Source organism: Cylas formicarius, unplaced genomic scaffold (genome assembly GCF_029955315.1).
Source record: "Cylas formicarius isolate icCylForm1 unplaced genomic scaffold, icCylForm1.1 PGA_scaffold_6__28_contigs__length_40554024, whole genome shotgun sequence".
In the NCBI taxonomy this organism is placed as follows: Eukaryota; Metazoa; Arthropoda; class Insecta; order Coleoptera; family Brentidae; genus Cylas; species Cylas formicarius.
In genome coordinates, this window is record NW_026844347.1 from 15,561,718 (window position 1) to 15,579,667 (window position 17,950).

Below are 17,950 nucleotides of genomic sequence, written 5' to 3' on the forward strand. Positions count from 1 at the left end.
AGTATTTCTAAATAAACTATTGTAGCAACTCTGTGTGCCGTTCTAGATATTTATTTGTCGCCAGGTTTTCACAGCTAGATAATATATATGGTTTCTTGGTTTTTGTTGCACTTTCTGCACCTATCTGTTGGTTATTCCTTAAAGATATACTTTTGATAGTTTTTAGTTTTAATAGTCTGATCTTGTATGCCAATCATAAACCCTTCAGTTTCCGTGGAAAAAGCGTTCCAGTCTTTAGCCATTCCACGGATTTACTTTAATCTGCTGTATATTTCTGTACGTCATTAATAATAAATCTATCATGCATTTCTTTTGAACGCAAGTTTTGTCTTCAATTTTTAAATCAAATGGCTTAAAATTTTCCAAGCTTAAGTTTAGAGGTGTAGATCCTGTATCCGCTCTCAATATAGCTTGATGAATTTCACTGTTTTGGTGATGGAAACAAAATCTGAAACCTATAATTTGTTGACTGCAGGCGTCCACAACTTTTTTTATTCCTATTCCAGCCCTTTCTCTTGGTAGATTTATTCTTTCAACTAATGCTTTTGGATGGTGTTTTCTATATTTTGTAAATTCTATTCTTAACTTTCTGTTTATTGCTTCGAGATCTGTTGGGGTTTATGGCTATCGAAAGATTTTCTAAGTTTGCTTTTTAAAAGGTTGTACAGACGTTTTATAAACTCTTTGATCAATGTGGCTTTTACTTCTTTAAGCTCTATTTTGGGGGCCTGGAGAATTCCTAAATACATTTTTAAATGTTACAATTTGGCATTTCTTCATTCCAAACGACATTCCGACATCTGTGCTCCACTGGTGTATGAATGTTAGGTTTGTGGGCCAGATTTTTAACTACCTTTTTTAGGTCTTGTTCTGTAAATAATATTTCCTCCATACGCGTGTGGCTGTTGTGGAAATGCTCTCTCTACAGATCTTATTTAATCGTTACGTTTGCGTCAAGAGCACACGTGATATCCACGTCTGAGGAAATCAATCGTATCGTTACGTACATATTTGTACGTCGATCCACCCACTGCTGCGTCGATTATTTGTTTGATACGAACGCGATCTGAGACAAAAAAATATATGGTAGGGCTCTTTGTTTGATATTGCTTAAAAACCGCGAATCGTTCTGATATCGGTGGTTTATTTTTGGTTATTATACATTTTGGTTTATTTAAAGAAGGGAATAAATTGGAATGTCTGATAGGATGATGTACAGAGTGTCTCATATAAGGGGGGAGAGGTTCAAAAAAATGTATCTACTGTTAAAAAGTCCATAACTTGCAATTGACGGAGTTGTCTCATTTTTGGTAATGTAATAGTTTGTAGTACCGGCAATCGCCATACCAACGTTTACATTAGTTTATTTTGTCAGATGCATGGTTGGTCTGATTTGAGTGATTTTGATTTTTTTAATTTAAAATCATGATTTAAATCCCCTTTTTCTATCCCCATCCTGTTCCTTATATTTGAGCGCACACAACCAAAACGGTTGAAAGTTCATTCTACTGACGCTGAGGAAGCAGGAACAGGAGCTGTTTCGTTATTGGTAGGTGTTTCGCAATTTCTGACTCATCCTTTTGTGATTATTCACCACTGTATTCCATTTACGTTTTTTATTATTTCATCTGAAAGAATGTTTTTTTTAATGTGCATCTGCGGGCGTTCAACTTTATTGCACATGGAAAATATATATTTTTGCTCATTAGGGCTCAACATATACGCTATAAAATGGTATAGCACGCTTGCTTATATCGATCCTGATTTTTTTTTATTTTTGATACATTCTCGAATATATATTGTAAATGTTTCCACTGCTTTACAGCATTTGAGGTAGTAGCCTTTTTTCTCCGCAAAATATGGTTAAATATGTGCTGCAGGTTTCACAGATTTTTAATAATATATCCCACTAGTGACGTACATCTTTCAACAATCAGCAAAATCAGCAACGCTATCCCATCGTACATCACTTGGAAGGACTTAAGCGTTGCCTTCTGCTTGACTGAATTTTCTCCTCATAGATTTTATCGAAAAAGCTTGTCGATAAGATGTTATCGAAAAGGCTTGTCGATAAATTTTTTCTTGATGGTGGCGTATAACCAGGTCTTAATAAGAATTAGTAGCAAAAATTGTCTTTGCTATATGTTTGTCAATCTTTTCTTTTTCAGCTGTTGATGTTTGCACTACTAAACTACTCACTACTCAAATTAAGCTGATTTTCATTTTTTTTTTCTTTCAACTTAAACTTTGCGGAGATTTCCAAAGGTTTGAGTGCCTAAAAGGATAATAAAAACATTAAAAACATAAGTTATAAATTTATACCATTGTTAATAAATGATGTACCGAAGACGCGCCCAATTTTCCTTTAAAAAAATTGTAAAAGGTTTATTGGATTATATTAAATTTATACGGTTAACTTTTTTTTTAAAAATATGTTGAAAATCGTGTACATTTTTTTCTAAGATAAAGAAATTATCCAATATGAATACGAAATATTTTTTTATGTATCATGAAAAATAAAAATAAGTAAGAATCTAAAAACTGTAAACAGTAACATAAATAAATTTTGGCAATACCATACTTCTACCTTTTACGAGATGGAAAGTTAAATAAAAATGAAATAAGTAATAATACAACAAAATATAATTTACCTACCTGTCTTCGTTTCTTGCTGTTTATTATCACAAACATCATGGTGTGCTTTAAATCTTTGAACAATCCCTTGAATTTTGTTCTTGTAGATTTATTTGAATCTGTTGTTTTAATGTAAAACTGCCATATGCTATTTTCTTTCCACTAGTTCCACTACTTTGTCAAACCACCAACTAAATACCTGAGACGTATTCGACAACGACAATTTATAGATCGGAAAAAAAAATGTCGCGATAGAAATTTTCTTGCAAAAAGCGCGTTCTGCCAAATATTGTTTTTAGTTTTATGAAATTAAAAAAAAATCAATCAAATCAAAAAATTTATGAATAAAAAAAAAATGTTATTTGTTTTTTTTTATATTTTTTAAAAAATTGCACACTGGTCAGATGACAGTCGCCAGTTGTGTTTTATTATTAGTTGTACCTTGTCACTCGAGTAACCATGGCTGGCGTCAGGCTTACATTTAATGAAAGGAAGTTTTTAAGTGATATTTTGAATACGAAAAGTTTCAACGGCAATGACGAAATGGGACCGATACGTCCCATTCGAGACAAATTTGAAGCCGAAAAGATGTGCACAAACAATGATCGGGGCGATATGTAACAGAGTTAACTGCTTTAAACTTTTACCTGTGGGCAACACTAAAGGACGTCGTTTATCAGCAAAAGCCACGCACATCGGATGAACTTCCACCATCGTGCACTCATGTGCCTCATCCAACTGAACAAGTTGTAGTCAGTAGTTCGTGCCGCATTTCGGCCGCATCGTTTGTGTGTGGATTTTAATGGTGGCCATTTCGAATTCGAATTAGTTTGCAAGTTATGGACTTTTCCACAGTGGATACATTTTTTGAGCCACGCTGTATTTTTTTTAAGAAACCTTTGTTACCATTACCATTACAACTAGTGTTGGGTTATTACAATCAATACCTTACATTTCAACTTTTAATTTGACTGGTTTAATGTACAAATTTTGCGAATTAAAAAAAAATGACATAATCCTTGCTTCACTCCAAGTTTTGCTTTTTCTTTCAGAATCTTAGCAATACTGCCGCCTCATGTTTGTCTTGGTCTTGGTGTTTTACTTGTCTTGTGGTTTCCCACCTCTGTAGATGTGCCCACCAGCTTAATTGTCGCGTTTTTATGCATTCCAGTGTTGATTGTACTTCAAAGTACTTTATTTCCGTGTTTTTTATTTTGTCCATTTTTGTTACTCCTATAACTCCTCGTAGGTATGTCATCTCCAGGGCTTGAATTTTGCTTTTTTGTTGATTAGTCAGTGTCCACGATTCACAACCGAATGTTAATAATATATTATGCAATGAGTGCGGTAAATGGCATTTGACTCACGAGTTTATTTGACACGAGCGGAGTGAGTGTTTATTAAACGAGTGACTTATAGTATATTATGTAACAAGTGCAGTAAACGGCATTTGACTCACGAGTTTATTTGACACGAGCGGAGCGAGTGTTTAATAAACGAGTGACTTAAAAAGATTAAAGAACGGTCGTAGAAGAAGTATAGTATGCAACTTTTTCTACGATCGTTAGTTTTTGGCTACATTTTCGCAAAACAACACGAATGTATTCACTGACATGACCGTCAGAATTGACAAACGTCATTCAAAGCGTGGGAAATATCTCCGAAAACATCCGATTGCTCCTAAACCCATGCGGTAAAATCGTGGAAATGCCCGAAGTGGCTCGGATCCGTGGGAAACGAGAGAAACTGACGTGGTAAAGTGACGCTTCCCGCACGCTAGATCGGTGTGTAATTAGGTATTTTACAGACTGGAGTAGAAAAATATATATAGGGCCATGGAGACATATCAGTAATTTTTGTCGTTATTTCTTTTTTACTTATGAAGTTCTTATTTACTGCAAAGTACAGTTTTAGTTTTTTTTATATTTTATTATTTATCTGTTTGTCCGGTTTCCGTTCTCTATTTCTACTCCTAAGTAATTGAAACTTGTGACCTGCTGTATCAATACTCGGATACTTTTACACCTTACGATCGCTCTACAGGTTTTGATTATTTCATCGTAATAGGCAGAGAAGAGCAAAGGGCTTAGTCCTCCTTCTTGTCGTCTTAATCCTGCTTTGATTGTGAATAAATTAATAAATAAAATAGAATATGCTTTTCTCTCCATATTGTTTATTGTTATTTTTTTATTTTATTTTTAGACAATTCACAGTACGCAGGGCGACCCAATTCTGCCGAATCGACGTCATCTTTGGAATTTTTAAGAAAGAGGGGGAGAGGGGGAGAAAGAGGGAGGGAGGGAGAGAGAGGGAGTTGCCCCTCTTGTATTACAATTTATATAGTTCTTTATTGATTATTAACAAAGACAAAGATTATTATAATTTACATGGTTTATCTATGGTCTTAGTTTAGATTGGGGCGTGTTGTTATATCTGTTGCAGCTAAAGCACGAAATACAAGTGACATTGTATCTGCTTCAGACTTTACCCGGATAAACCTTTTTCTACTCAGTTTTATGTGGTTAACATTGGGTACATTATTCCATTACCTTCATCACGTGGAGTCAGTTCGAAAATGGCAAACGTATAGAGAGAGGACTGGTATATATATATATATATATATATATATATATATATATATATATATATATATATATATATATATATATATATATATATATATATATATATAATCTGATGAAAATCTGCCATTAACCTGCTACATTAAAAATCCAACCGATGAAGACATCATGAACTCGTGTATTTTTTTGCAAAGACAAATTTTCGTCGAGTCAATGTAGAGGAATATGGGTGCAATGCGCAATCTGCAAGGAATTGGCTTACGAAGCTTGTACCAGTCGAGAAAAAGATGTTTTTGTTTGGGAGTTTTGTTATTTATTTTGTGTATAAGTCTATTCCATATTACCCGATATTACCCTTTATTTTCCAAAAAAATGCAGTTTTCTGAATGTTTTTGTAAAATTATCGAATATGTTTTAGTTTTTAATTTAGCACCTGTCACTCTTTGGAGATACTTAGAACTATTTATCAATAAAATAGTGCAGCTTGAAACATTTTTGTCTTGATGCTGTCTCTGTAAAAAGTAACACAGGCCATATTTTTGGAGTTTTAGGGACTAAACTAACAGAAAAACAATGATTTTTTTGTTTCTATCACGCAAAATTTTTGAATTAATTTTTGAGATGTCGTATTTATTGTTTTAAAAATTGAAATTGCCACGCCACTGGCATACATTTTGCATAAATTAACAGAATATTAGCGGGGAATTCCCGAAAGTAAAATATAGCTCGTTTACCGCGTAATTGCGTTTGTGGTAGGGAGTCGTTTCGTGAGGTAAGTGAGCATTATGCAGTTAATTTTTTTTTTAAAACGATAAGACCTTATAAAAATATTCCAAAGAAAAAAATGGTGCTCAAGACAAACTTTTAGCGCCACATATTGTTTGTCAGGTTATAAGGTATGTGAAGAAGGTTTAAGACATTAGAATAATGGATCCAGGCGATCCCTACCTTTTGCAATGTTTGTGGATATATTACTAAAAATTTTAAAAACATTGTTTATCCGAACCTCAAGTCTAAATTGGAAGAAGATACCACCAGTTTTTCTCAACCTGAAATAGTTATACGGATGTTTCCGAAATTTTAGCATCTAGACCTCGAAATAAAAATGTGCTTGCACAAGAAATTGGAATCTCATATTTCAGGAAGCGCGAGACAGAATTTATAGGCTATTTTGAACAAAGCGGTTCACTTGTTTATTGCACTGATATTCGTAATCTAATAAAGAAACCTGGTACAGACTACTGAGGACTGGAGGCTTTTTATTGACTCATTCAAGAAACGCCCTAAAGCTGTTGTTTTGCACAACGAAAATGTTCTTGTTTTTGTACCTGTTGCTCATTCTGTACAAGTGAAAAAATATTACGAAAACTTGGAACTAGTTTGAGAAAATCAAATACAAAGATTCGATGATTTGTGGTGACTTAAAAATTGTGGAACTTCTACTACGTCAAAAGTCAGGATATACGAAGAACTCCTGTTATTTGTGTAAGTCCCGGACCAAAAAATATTCTTCACGAGAATCTTATTGATCCACGAAAAAATGTCTTACCACCGTTGCATATTAAATTAGAAGTAATGAAGCAGTACGTTAAAGTTTTAAATAAAGAGGGAGCATGTTTTAAAAATCTGTGTGGAAAATTTCCCGCCCTCTCAGATGCAATTTTTGTATGTCCTCAAATAAGGCGATTAACGGAAAATCAAGACTTTGCGAAAACCAAGATCGAATTTGAAAAGGTTGCAAGAGTTTCATTCACTGATGTTATAAAAGATTTTGTAGCAAACAACAAATATCCAAATTACAAATACATTGTAGTGAACATATTGGAGATTTTTTTTACAGCTTTTAGACTACTTACCCGAAAATTTGGTGCCGTAAGTGAGGACCAAGGTAAGAGATTCCACCAAGATATAAAAGAAATGGAACGTACATATCAAGTTCGATGGAACAGTGCAATGACGGTAGATTACTGATGGTCATTAAAAAAAGGACAATACGGCCATGGACTATACAAGAAAATGCACCAAAAGAAGCTTGCCAGATTTAAGTTTGGGAAGCCTAAATTATAAAAAATTAATTAATTAAAACACGGAATACCAAAACACTGGCATCACACATGATCCTGAACAACAAAATGCAAATTGTTTTAAACTGTAATAATTTTTAATTTTTTAAAGAAACACACGCTTACTGTAATGCTTGGCTTGCATTCTACTCTAAACCTGCTTATATATTGTTTAAGGGGGACAGAGCTAAAGTAGGGACATAAACATCGGATGATTGCTTCCCATATTAGTGAAAGTTCGCAGTTAAGGTTGTTTGGTTGCTTATAGATTTCTATAGATTCTGGGATTTTTCGGTGGTAGAATTGATTATATGTAAGAATTTTAGTTTTATGGAATAAAATTTGATGTCCGCTTTTGTGATTGTGTTCGGTAACTGCTGATGAGTTTATTTGTGGTAGTCTTAAGGCTCTTCCATGTTCTTTGAGACTAGCTGATATTTTTCGTCCGGTCTCTCCAATGTATTCTCTACCGCATATGCCATAAATGTTTAAGATACCAGATCTCAAACGGAATTTTGTCTTTGACGGATCGAAGATGTTGAGAGAATTGTGGACAAGCAATAAATCTGATTTTAACATTATATTTCTTAAGAACTTTTAATATGGGGTCAGTGATGTTTTGAATGTAAGGAATGACACTGTGGTGAGGTGTATTTTTTGATGGAACACTTAATCTAATGTGGAAATTGTAGAGAAGAGCAGATGTAATTCTGGGTTCAGTGACTTGGGATGAGCTAGTTTAACAGTTCTGTAAACTAGAGAGTTGATAACCGATGATTTTTGTGCTTAGGTGTTCTGTAAATAGAATAACCCAATATTAGTACTGATTTTCCACTAATAAGAATGATTAATTATTATTGGTTAAATAGCTAAAAAAATATCGGACTGATTCTTGACCAAGAGGCCAAATAAAGAAAGTATCATGAATGTAGCATTTCCATAATTTTGGTTTTACAAGGTAGGTCTCGAGAGCTTTCTTCTCAAAGGATTCCATACATATATTCGCTGACTGGTGATAATGGAGACCCCATAGCTGTTTATTCAAAAATTTGACAGAGAAGAAAAAAATGTTTCAGACAAGCATTTTTTAATTAAGATGCTTCTGTTTGGTGCCAGATGCTCGGATTTTAATATATCTCAAATAATGTTGAGAGTGCCAGAAATAGGGGGGTAGAAGGGGAAAACTACAGTGAAACCATCAAGGAAAACTAGATTTACCACTTGGCCAAAAATATATCAACATCTTCGATACGTCAAAATTCCGTTTGAGATACCAAGAGTTTACAACATTCCATACATTTGTGGCAAAGAATACACTGTGGAGAGAGGACAAAAAATATCAACTAGGCTCAGCTAAGCTCTAAAGAAGCAAACGTCAATAGCAAACATCAACAACCAACGCCGGAGCAATCCAGAAGATTTGAAAATAATGTGTTATTATTGCTTTTAGGAGAATTCTCAGAAGCAAAAAAATTTAAAGTTAGAAAAATCTTGTAGAGCTTAAAAAGTTGCAACTAGAGAGTAACACTTATTTTCTATGTCTTTTTAAATAACACCAGAAAAAAATAAAAAAGAAATCGACGAATTTCTTTTTTTTTTTTTGACGCATCTTCGAAAATTTTCTCGACACCACGTTATTGACCCTTAAATTTTACAACTTATTTCTATTTCAGCCATCTTCGTATCTCTTATGGTTTCCAACGTCCCCATGATAGATATCGGAAAATTTCAGGTCGAGTATTTAAATTCGCCGAGGCGAACTCCAAGTTCCTTTATTTTTGCACGTTTTTCGGGATAGCGGGAACGCGAGTTTATAATTAACCGGTTATAATACGACCAAAAATATAGTGCATTTATTGTTTTGACGTTTTAAGTATTTTACAGTATCTTAACTGCCGACCTTCGCAGGACCGTGGTAAAACACATCCCAAGAGATGTTTATTCTGCTTTAAGTAGGTCTTGCCTGAGATGGACGGTAACGAATATTTGGAATTTTTATGTGATATGTAAATGAACCGTTTTAAATTTGTTTAAGCAGATTAAGCTTCTGGAATTATTGAAAATAAAAAAAATAATAAAGCCTACAAAATAGATTCTATATCACAGCAAAACTAACATGAAATCTTGAGATTACCCCCGTATATTTAACCCGATTGAGATGATTTGGTCTGAGTTGAATGCGCAAATAAGAAGAAATAACACCGCACCAAATGTTAGTGATAATACCATAAACGTAATTCGGCAAGAGGTTGCTAAAATATCAGTACAAAGCTGGTGTAAAGTCTGTTCATAGATGTAAGAAAGTGACCAACAGATACGAATTAAGGAAAGACCCGGGCAAGCTGTAAGAATGAAATATGGCCGAACAGGTTCGTACTTTGCTTAGAATTTAATTATTTGTGTTTTGTTAGGAATGATTCTAAACAATATTTATTTATTTATGTATGTATTTATGTTTGAATCTAAAATAAAATTACAAATTATTTTTATTACCTACTTAAATTACTAAAAATTATTCACATAATATATCAGTATCACTATCGCTATCATCGCATGTTCTAATTATTATTTGTTCTATATTATTTGCAATATGGATAGTAGTGAATAAGTATAATATAGGCTTCCCCCACTCCTCTCCCTTTTTGTGGGGTGTCTTCCTTACCCACGACTCTCTAGCTCCTCCCCCTTTACCCATAATCCCTTGAAACTGGCTCCCATTGGATAAGCAAGCACCAATGGGGTTTAATCAATCTCCCCACCTCTAGTTTGCGATGGCGGCGAAGCCAATCAGAGCCCAGATATTTTCCCACCCCTAAGAAAAGCAATGGCGTCAATGAGACTTGATCATATTGTTCGCGTGACCATCTGCACCCTCTAGCGGTTCGAATGTAAACTAGTGTCCCCTCTTGGAATAAGATTTTCTTTAATAAGGTAACCCCACCTAGTGAATATTGACCAAAACATTTATTTTAAAAACATATAGTTCTGCGAATGTGTACCCACGCGGGTACAAACTGTACTTTTATTGCGCACAAAGGACAGGGGAAATAAAGACGAAAAGTGTTGGATTTCTTTTCTCGGAACTGGAAGCTGGCAGGCACCACCAATAATATCTGCAAAACAAAAAGCTGGTTAAAATTTTCATTAATAAAGTAGGATATTAGAAACCATATACCTTTTTAATTTACTAAGCAATCTACCGTGCGTTAACTTCATACATATTTCCGCATGCTTCTGTTTTAAGGTATCGTGAAATATTTGACTATTTATCTGGGAAAAGTTCATATGTCGAAAATATTATGTGTATGTGGCCGTGGTAGGCTTTCTTTACTATTATAATTTTATTTTTATTATTTAATATTTACAAAATTAATTTGTCTATCTTATTGATGATTTTGATTTTCTTTGCTATTTTTATTATTTGTTTTTATTATTTAATATTTTCAAAATTAATTTAATTTATCTATCTTATTGATGATTTTAAGATATCGCAGTCAACTTTACTATTTCATCAATTTCTTTTATTTATTGCTGATCTTTGAGGATAGTGTACATACTTTTTTTCGTAACTTATCTGTATCTACCCTTTAATTTCCTATCAAGCCATAAAGCAAACTCGAAAGGCATCTTAACTAAAAAGTCATATACTTTAAAGCTGCTGCGACTACTACATGAAAGTGTGTTTCTATGCAATCTCAACAATAATGAAATCTGGACGCTTATATTAAATACTGTAATACTCTTCTCTGCTAACGCTCTAGGAGACGCTATTTGAACCCTGTTCAAAGAAAAACTTCTACAGCCCAAATAACCCCTCTGAACCACACTTAAGCGCATCACTCTTTCACTGTCTTGCAGCCTTCAGATTAATATTCCGTACTAACTACGTATGCCATACACGAAACGTTCTCTTTTCTAATTTTTTTCTATGCGCTACATTAACGAACAGGATCTAAACTTTTCTGTCTGTGTATTTTGTTAGCCACCTTAAAAAAATTTAAAAAAAGGTATGCGAACCTAGAGGATATTTTCCATATTTTTCACAAATGGTGACAACAATTAATGCAAGTATTATTTTTAATAATAATCCATCTTTCGCTATGACACGAAAACATCGACTTTTTAATTCTAACTTTTCTCATAGAGCTTCCCTTTAGTCTCTATCTGTTCTTTAACTAAATCCCCACCTTTTTGAAAAACCAACCTCTAAAAATAGTTAATTTTCTCTAATTTAAATTTGTACGTTTTCCGCAATATGTGTGAATATTTTCGCTAGAGCATTTAGTTACTTAGTACATGTCCTAATCAATATTTTAAAAATATAATTCTAATGATACGTGTTTACGATTTGAAGATAACGAAACATTCCCCAGTTTCATAAATGAGAGCTCACTGCCAAACTACCAAACATCACAGTACAAACTACCGTACTACGCCCCCCTGGACAAAATCAGGTCAGTCAGCGTCATTAATTCTACCTGCGTTAACGAATAGCGTATTGTTAATTATGGTTTAATACGCAGAAAATTTAAGTAACAAATAATTGCAATGAAACTCACTAACATCATAAATTATTAAAAAAAAATTAGAACAGTTGGAATTTACTGGAGTAACCAATTTGGCACTAAAAATGGAAATTTTCGATACTCTACTAGGTGCCTACAATAAATTTTACTATTATTTTTAATGCAGAGACACAACGATTTTGTAGTTTTGAATTTGATCAGGGGTATATGACCATAGTTTACGCCGACTCTAAAAGGCATGCAGTCTATTGTTTTTGAACGCCCAATTTTGTGTATTATGTTCAAAACAGAGACTCTCTGGGCTTACGACTACAGCTACCAGCTACTACTTTCAATAATATTAACACAAAAAAACTAGGTGGCATTTCTATAATACGTGCAAAGTTTATGTGAAACTGACTGGAAGACAGAGTAATGCACCAATATGTTACTAAACATATTTCGATAGAATTCCGTAAGAGCTTACCTCCAAGTTTCCTCATTTAGTCAGTCAAAGCATCAAATGGGAAATTCCAATCCAACATATGTAGTGGTGGAAATATATCAATCGCCTACGTTACCGATGGTACCCGACTGAAGCTTCTGCGTCTTCTTTACCCCACATGCCTACTTAAAAAGATACTGGTCTAAGTCTCAATATTCCTGTTAAAAAAAAAGAGAGGTTCTATATTGCCATAAATATGTGTTTTCAAAATTTTACCTGAATGGTTCGTGATTCCTTATATATGCAGTGTTGGCAGCAATGTGGCGACGACTACGCTGAAACTTTCCATATCTCGTGTCCCCATGACTGGTCTGTTTCATATATCAAACCTCACCTCGCACGGGTTTGAACCTCCTTTTAAAAAAAAAAACAGGCAAGACTTATACTTATATCAAAGTAATACGAGGAACTTATATTTTATGCCAAAACTTATTTCATCACCTCCAAAGGGGAGTAGGGGTTTCTAAAGTATGGTAGGTACATCTCTTTCATTTTTTAATTAAAAAAGTGACACAATTACGCGACGTAACTCGATCCGGATCGTTAACGCGTCTCAAGATGGGGGGTTTAGAGATGCTGAGGTCATTAAATTGATTCACTATTACCAGTACACACTGAAACCCCTTATTTCCAAAATAAAAAAATTGTTAACTGTTAACACAACAAAAAAAACTATTTTCTCACCAATTATATTTCTGGGTCGTTTTCAGAATTTGTCCAACGTAGAATCCCAAGAGGATAGGGCCGCAATTTCGAAAAATGTTCATGTCTCCCCACTATGCATTTGTACAAGAAGCAGGGCCGGATTAACAGCAATTATATTCTTGTCAGTCAACATACAGCCGCCGATTGAATTCTCGGATTCTGCTTTACTAGTTGCCATGGTCTGTCAAATATGTTACTTAAAAATTGTATATTTTTTTTTACAAATAATATACCTTTCCTAAAATAATTCCGCCTTTGTCAAGTGGGACACGGGCACGTCTGTCCGCTTTGAAAAGCGCAGGCGTATGTATCTTCCAAAATGATCCAAGCAGGCCCGGATTGCCAGCAAATACACAACTCCCCGATTCAATTCTGAGATGTTGCTTCACGAGTTACCATGATCTGTCAAATATTTTAATTAAAAAAAAATCTATTATTTAGCAACAATATACCTTTTTAAAATAATTTCGTCTTTTTTCAAGTTCAACAGGACACGTGTGTTCGTTTCAGTTGGACAAGGGCACGTCTGTCCGCTTTGAAAAGCGCGGCGTATGTATCTTCCAAAATGATCCAAATTGTTAACCTTTTTTTGATTCCTCGTTCCCCGATTCAATTCTGAGATGTTGCTTCACGAGTTACCATGATCTGTCAAATATTTTAATTAAAAAAAATCTATTATTTAGCAACAATATACCTTTTTAAAAATAATTTCGTCTTTTTTCAAGTTCAACAGGACACGTGTGTTCGTTTCGAAAGGTTTCGTAGTCTGTAGCTCTGTCGAATTCTCCAAAATTCGTTAAACCTTCAGATATTTTCAAAATTTGTCCAACGCAGACTTCCACTCACGCAGTTTCGAAAACTTTCTGGTCTCCCCGCCATGCATTTGTACACGAAGCCGTTCTGGACTATCAGCAAACAGCACATCCGTCATTTTTCTTCTCGGATTCCGCTTGACGAGTTACATCGATCTGTCAAATATTTAATGTAAAACAATCTTATCTATTACTTTTACCCAATATTAAGTACCTATTCAAAATTAGTAGCGCCTTTTCGAGTTCGAAAGGTTTCGTAGCCTATAGCCCTGCCGAAATGGCATTGCATTTGTACACGAAGCAGGGTCGGATTGTAAGCAAACAGCACCCCCGGTCACTTTTCTTCTCGGATTCTGCTTGACGAGTTACATCGATCTGTGGAATATTTAGCGAAAAAAAAAATTATCTATTACTTTTACCAAAAATGAAGTACCTTTTTTCTTTAAAACAGTTCGTCCTTTTCGAGTTTGAAAGGTTTCGTAGCCTATAGCCCTGCCGAAATGTCATTGCATTTGTACACGAAGCAGGGTCGGATTGTCAGCAAACACCACAGGCGTCACTTTTCTTCTCGGTTTCTGCTTGACGAATTACATTGATCGGTCAAATATTTAATATAAAAAATATCTATTTTACCAAAAATAGATAAATAGATAAATTAGCTCTTTTCGAGTTTAAGAGGGCACGTATGTCAACTGTAGGATGTTTTATTTTTATATTTTCCAGTGTCTATAAATTAATAAACAACAGAAGCTTCCGAATACAAAAATTTCAACATGAGTTTTTTTTTCTTGAAACTTAAAAGTTCTAACCCCTAAAACCATATTTTTAATACGCTGGCGGACGTATAACAATCCCCAAAAATTACCATATTTAAATTGTTACTATTGACATATTTCTATTCCGAACTGAACTCAATACATGCAAAAAAAAAACTAGCGAATGTTATTTATTATCTCCGATGGGTGGATGATTGAGAAACGTTTAAATAAATCTACCTTTCTGTCTCTGTTTTTCTATATAGGTCACTCATTCTCTCTATCTGTTACTTTCCACAATCCGAATTTACACTAGGCCCCCCAAAAATCTTGTAAAATTTTATCTGCTTAACTTCTTCGCGTTGTTCATATGGCTGAATTTTTTGGGAGATATATCGTGCGTTATTTGTATTAAAATTCTGTTTCCTTTTTACCTACTTCAAAAACGTAAGCGAGCATTTTTGGTTGTTTTATTAAACAAAAATTGATACTAAACAAGATCCGTCTCTCCGACCTCAGCCTCCTTTGATCACTCCCCAATTTTTTTTAATTAAGTATAGAAACCTCGTCGAACATATACATAATACTAGGTCAAAATGTTACGCGGTTACTCATTAAAGTCGCAATTCCGAAAGCTTCTTACCTATCTTTTTCCAGTCTTTTTTGTTTTATTTATCCGTATATGAAACACACATTGAACACAAAACTTAAACTCGTTGGCGATATTGCATTAAGCAACAAACGCGTATAACAGAAACGAACCCTTAACACAAACGCTTCTTTAAACTTCGACTGACACGTGAAACAACCCGCATTCCTACGAAAGGCAGGTAAACCAAGCAGGTCAAATTTTAAGCTACCCTCCAGTGTCGTCATAGGTTGGGGCATAGTAAATAGCGAATACAACAAAGCGGTAATTTATAATAATTTAATGTGCATTTTATTTAACTTAAGTTGTTTTGTAGAAAATGAGATATTTCTACAATTAATCAATATACTACGAGTACTTTTCCGCTTAATTACTATTTTTGAGAAACAAAAGGAAACGTTAGATTCCATTCAAACTTTTTCGGTTTTCATGATATCTCGCGTTTATTTAGAAGCTAATGGCCTGTGGCCTTAACCAGACGTTTCCAAAGCCTGGTTCTTAACAAACACGAAAAATAGAGTTATATTGCCACCGAAAATCTGAATTTATGTTTAAAAATGTAACTTCCCGTATTTAAACTATTGCCTGCATTGGCGCCTATATTTTATAGTTTTTTTTTATCCTATTTTTTTTGTTTTGTTTGCAAATGTGTCCATTTTTCGGGTACTGGATTTTTTTTTCTCAAATTATTACAAATTACTCAAAACGGAGTTAAAAAGAGACGAGGAGAAAAGGGAAGAACCCTTATTTCTCCGACACTGACCTCCGATGTTTATAAAAATTGACGCCTTGACACCCTCCCCGTGAATATTTTACAAAGGATTTTTAAAATTTAACTTCCAAATAACGCATACTCTCGCCTAGTGTCACAGTTTTGGGCCCCATTTTGCTATGGTTAGACAGGTTTATTCTTGTACATTGTCGGGACAAAAGAAGCATCTCCTTCATCCAAATTGACTTTTTCATACCTAATACAACAGCTGCCGGGCATCATCTCGCCTTAATTGTTTCTATTGAATTAATTTTAGTTACAAAAAATTAGATGATCGTCAAAATTGGCATAAAAAGATAATCAAGATTTAATTAAAACAAGAATATGCACAAAAGAAAAGAGATAAACTCCGACACGGGAAACAAGGAAATATCGCTGAAACGGCAACTGATCTAGCGCGCGCCTTTTTTAAAAATAATAATTTTTCAAAAGAATTCTAGGCTAAGCTAAATACCTGGTGTAACAAAATATTGAAGGATCTTCATGATCCTACCTGTGAGCGAGTAGAAAATTATTTGCAAAGAGGATAAAGGTATATCTTAATATAAATAGTTTCACTATTGATAATATGTCCCCTTTTAAAATGGCGCATTATTTGATACGTACTTTTTTTTCTTGTCAGAGCTTGTCTAAAACAAAAGCGGGATGGATGGAGGTTCTCCGTCAGGTTTTTTTCCTGTCGAAACAAGTTTGTGCGGCGTTCGCTTTGGATCTGGGGAATGGGTGGGGTTATACATATATAAGCTATAAGAAATTTTAATTTTTTATTCAGTTTCCACTCATACAATTTCGTGATAAGTGCAGAGTGAGAAAAATGTCCGAAGTCGAAAATTATCCAACGCAAGCATTGGATTCGTGGGGAAGATTTGTGGTCAATGCGGAAATAATCCACGAACAAAAATACATTTACGAGGTAGCAATCACGCTGCCGGAATTCGGACTAGAAATTACCTCAGGTCTTAGCCCAGCAAGAATCTTCGCTCCGGCAGTGAAAGTGAGCTTTCTCCCCTACGTTTTGTCGGAGAAAAGAAGCATTTCGTTCGACGAGATAGACTTCACAGAATTAATACAACAGCTTCCACTGTTATTGTTAGCAGGTCCGACTGGTAAAGTTATGTATTTAACCTGCTTCAAACTCAGCTGTCTACAATGTGATGGACTATTATTAAAGAAAAAAAAATAACAACGATATCGACTATTTGGTAGTACGGTTTTTGTAAATCGACTTCATAAAACGAAGCTTTGATTTAACGCCCCTCCATATCTTCCAAAATATACGTAAGAGGGAAGGAACCACTTACTTTAACAATCTTGAAATTTTCGGGGTGTCCAATTAATTTCATAGCTTTTGTCAAAAACCGATTTTGTGCGAATTATGCTCACTGCATCGCCAGCTTTGAACTTTGACTTTTCCACTGCAAATTTTTTTTTTGGTAAATTATGTGCGAGAATCTCCGTTGTTGGGGTAATTTCTGAAGGTTTCATTCCAGTGGTACTATGTTTTGTTTGATTATATTTTGTTGTTTTTTTTTTTTCTTTAATAAAGTTATTTTACGCAATTACTTGTTTTTTTTTACTATTTATTATGGGGGTAAGGATAAAACATACACACACACTGAATTTTAAAAAAACATTTATTATTATTAGTTTACAGGTAAATTTCTATTAAAACACAGGTATGTCCCATGCTATCCTTTTGTTGATATCTTGTTTTATCTGCATTTTTCCAAAACGCATGTAGTCCTCCATGCAGTAGCTCTGCTCACTCTCTTCTGTAGAACATAAATATTCTATATGCGGAAAGATTTTGGCGTCTTCCAGCAAATTTTCATGTATAGTCAAATACAATATTCTATCGTAGTACTCGTAAAAGTTCAAACGAGACAGTACTCGTATTCTTTTAAATACCAATTTGCTTATGGTAATTAATTCCTGTACCCAGTCTTTCGAAATATAGAGTATACCCTC

The 17,950-nt window shown here is 34.3% G+C and overlaps 1 protein-coding gene and 1 long non-coding RNA gene across 3 annotated transcripts in view; both read right to left on the minus strand.

Moving 5' to 3' along the window:
- The window catches only part of LOC132704165 (ubiquitin-like-conjugating enzyme ATG10), a 169,787-nt gene that overhangs the window by 135,778 nt on the left and 16,059 nt on the right, over positions 1–17,950 (minus strand). The gene's annotated exons all lie outside the window — the stretch shown is intronic.
- Positions 10,097–14,128, minus strand: LOC132703827 (uncharacterized). 2 transcript variants are annotated; one of them, XR_009619167.1, is made up of 7 exons: positions 13,689–14,128; positions 13,447–13,639; positions 13,228–13,396; positions 12,974–13,175; positions 12,506–12,643; positions 12,272–12,447; positions 10,097–10,392 (listed from the first exon to the last, which is right to left on the minus strand). It is a non-coding gene; the product is annotated as an uncharacterized LOC132703827 (long non-coding RNA). The 2 variants fall into 2 exon arrangements; XR_009619166.1 differs by having other exon boundaries at positions 13,228–13,639.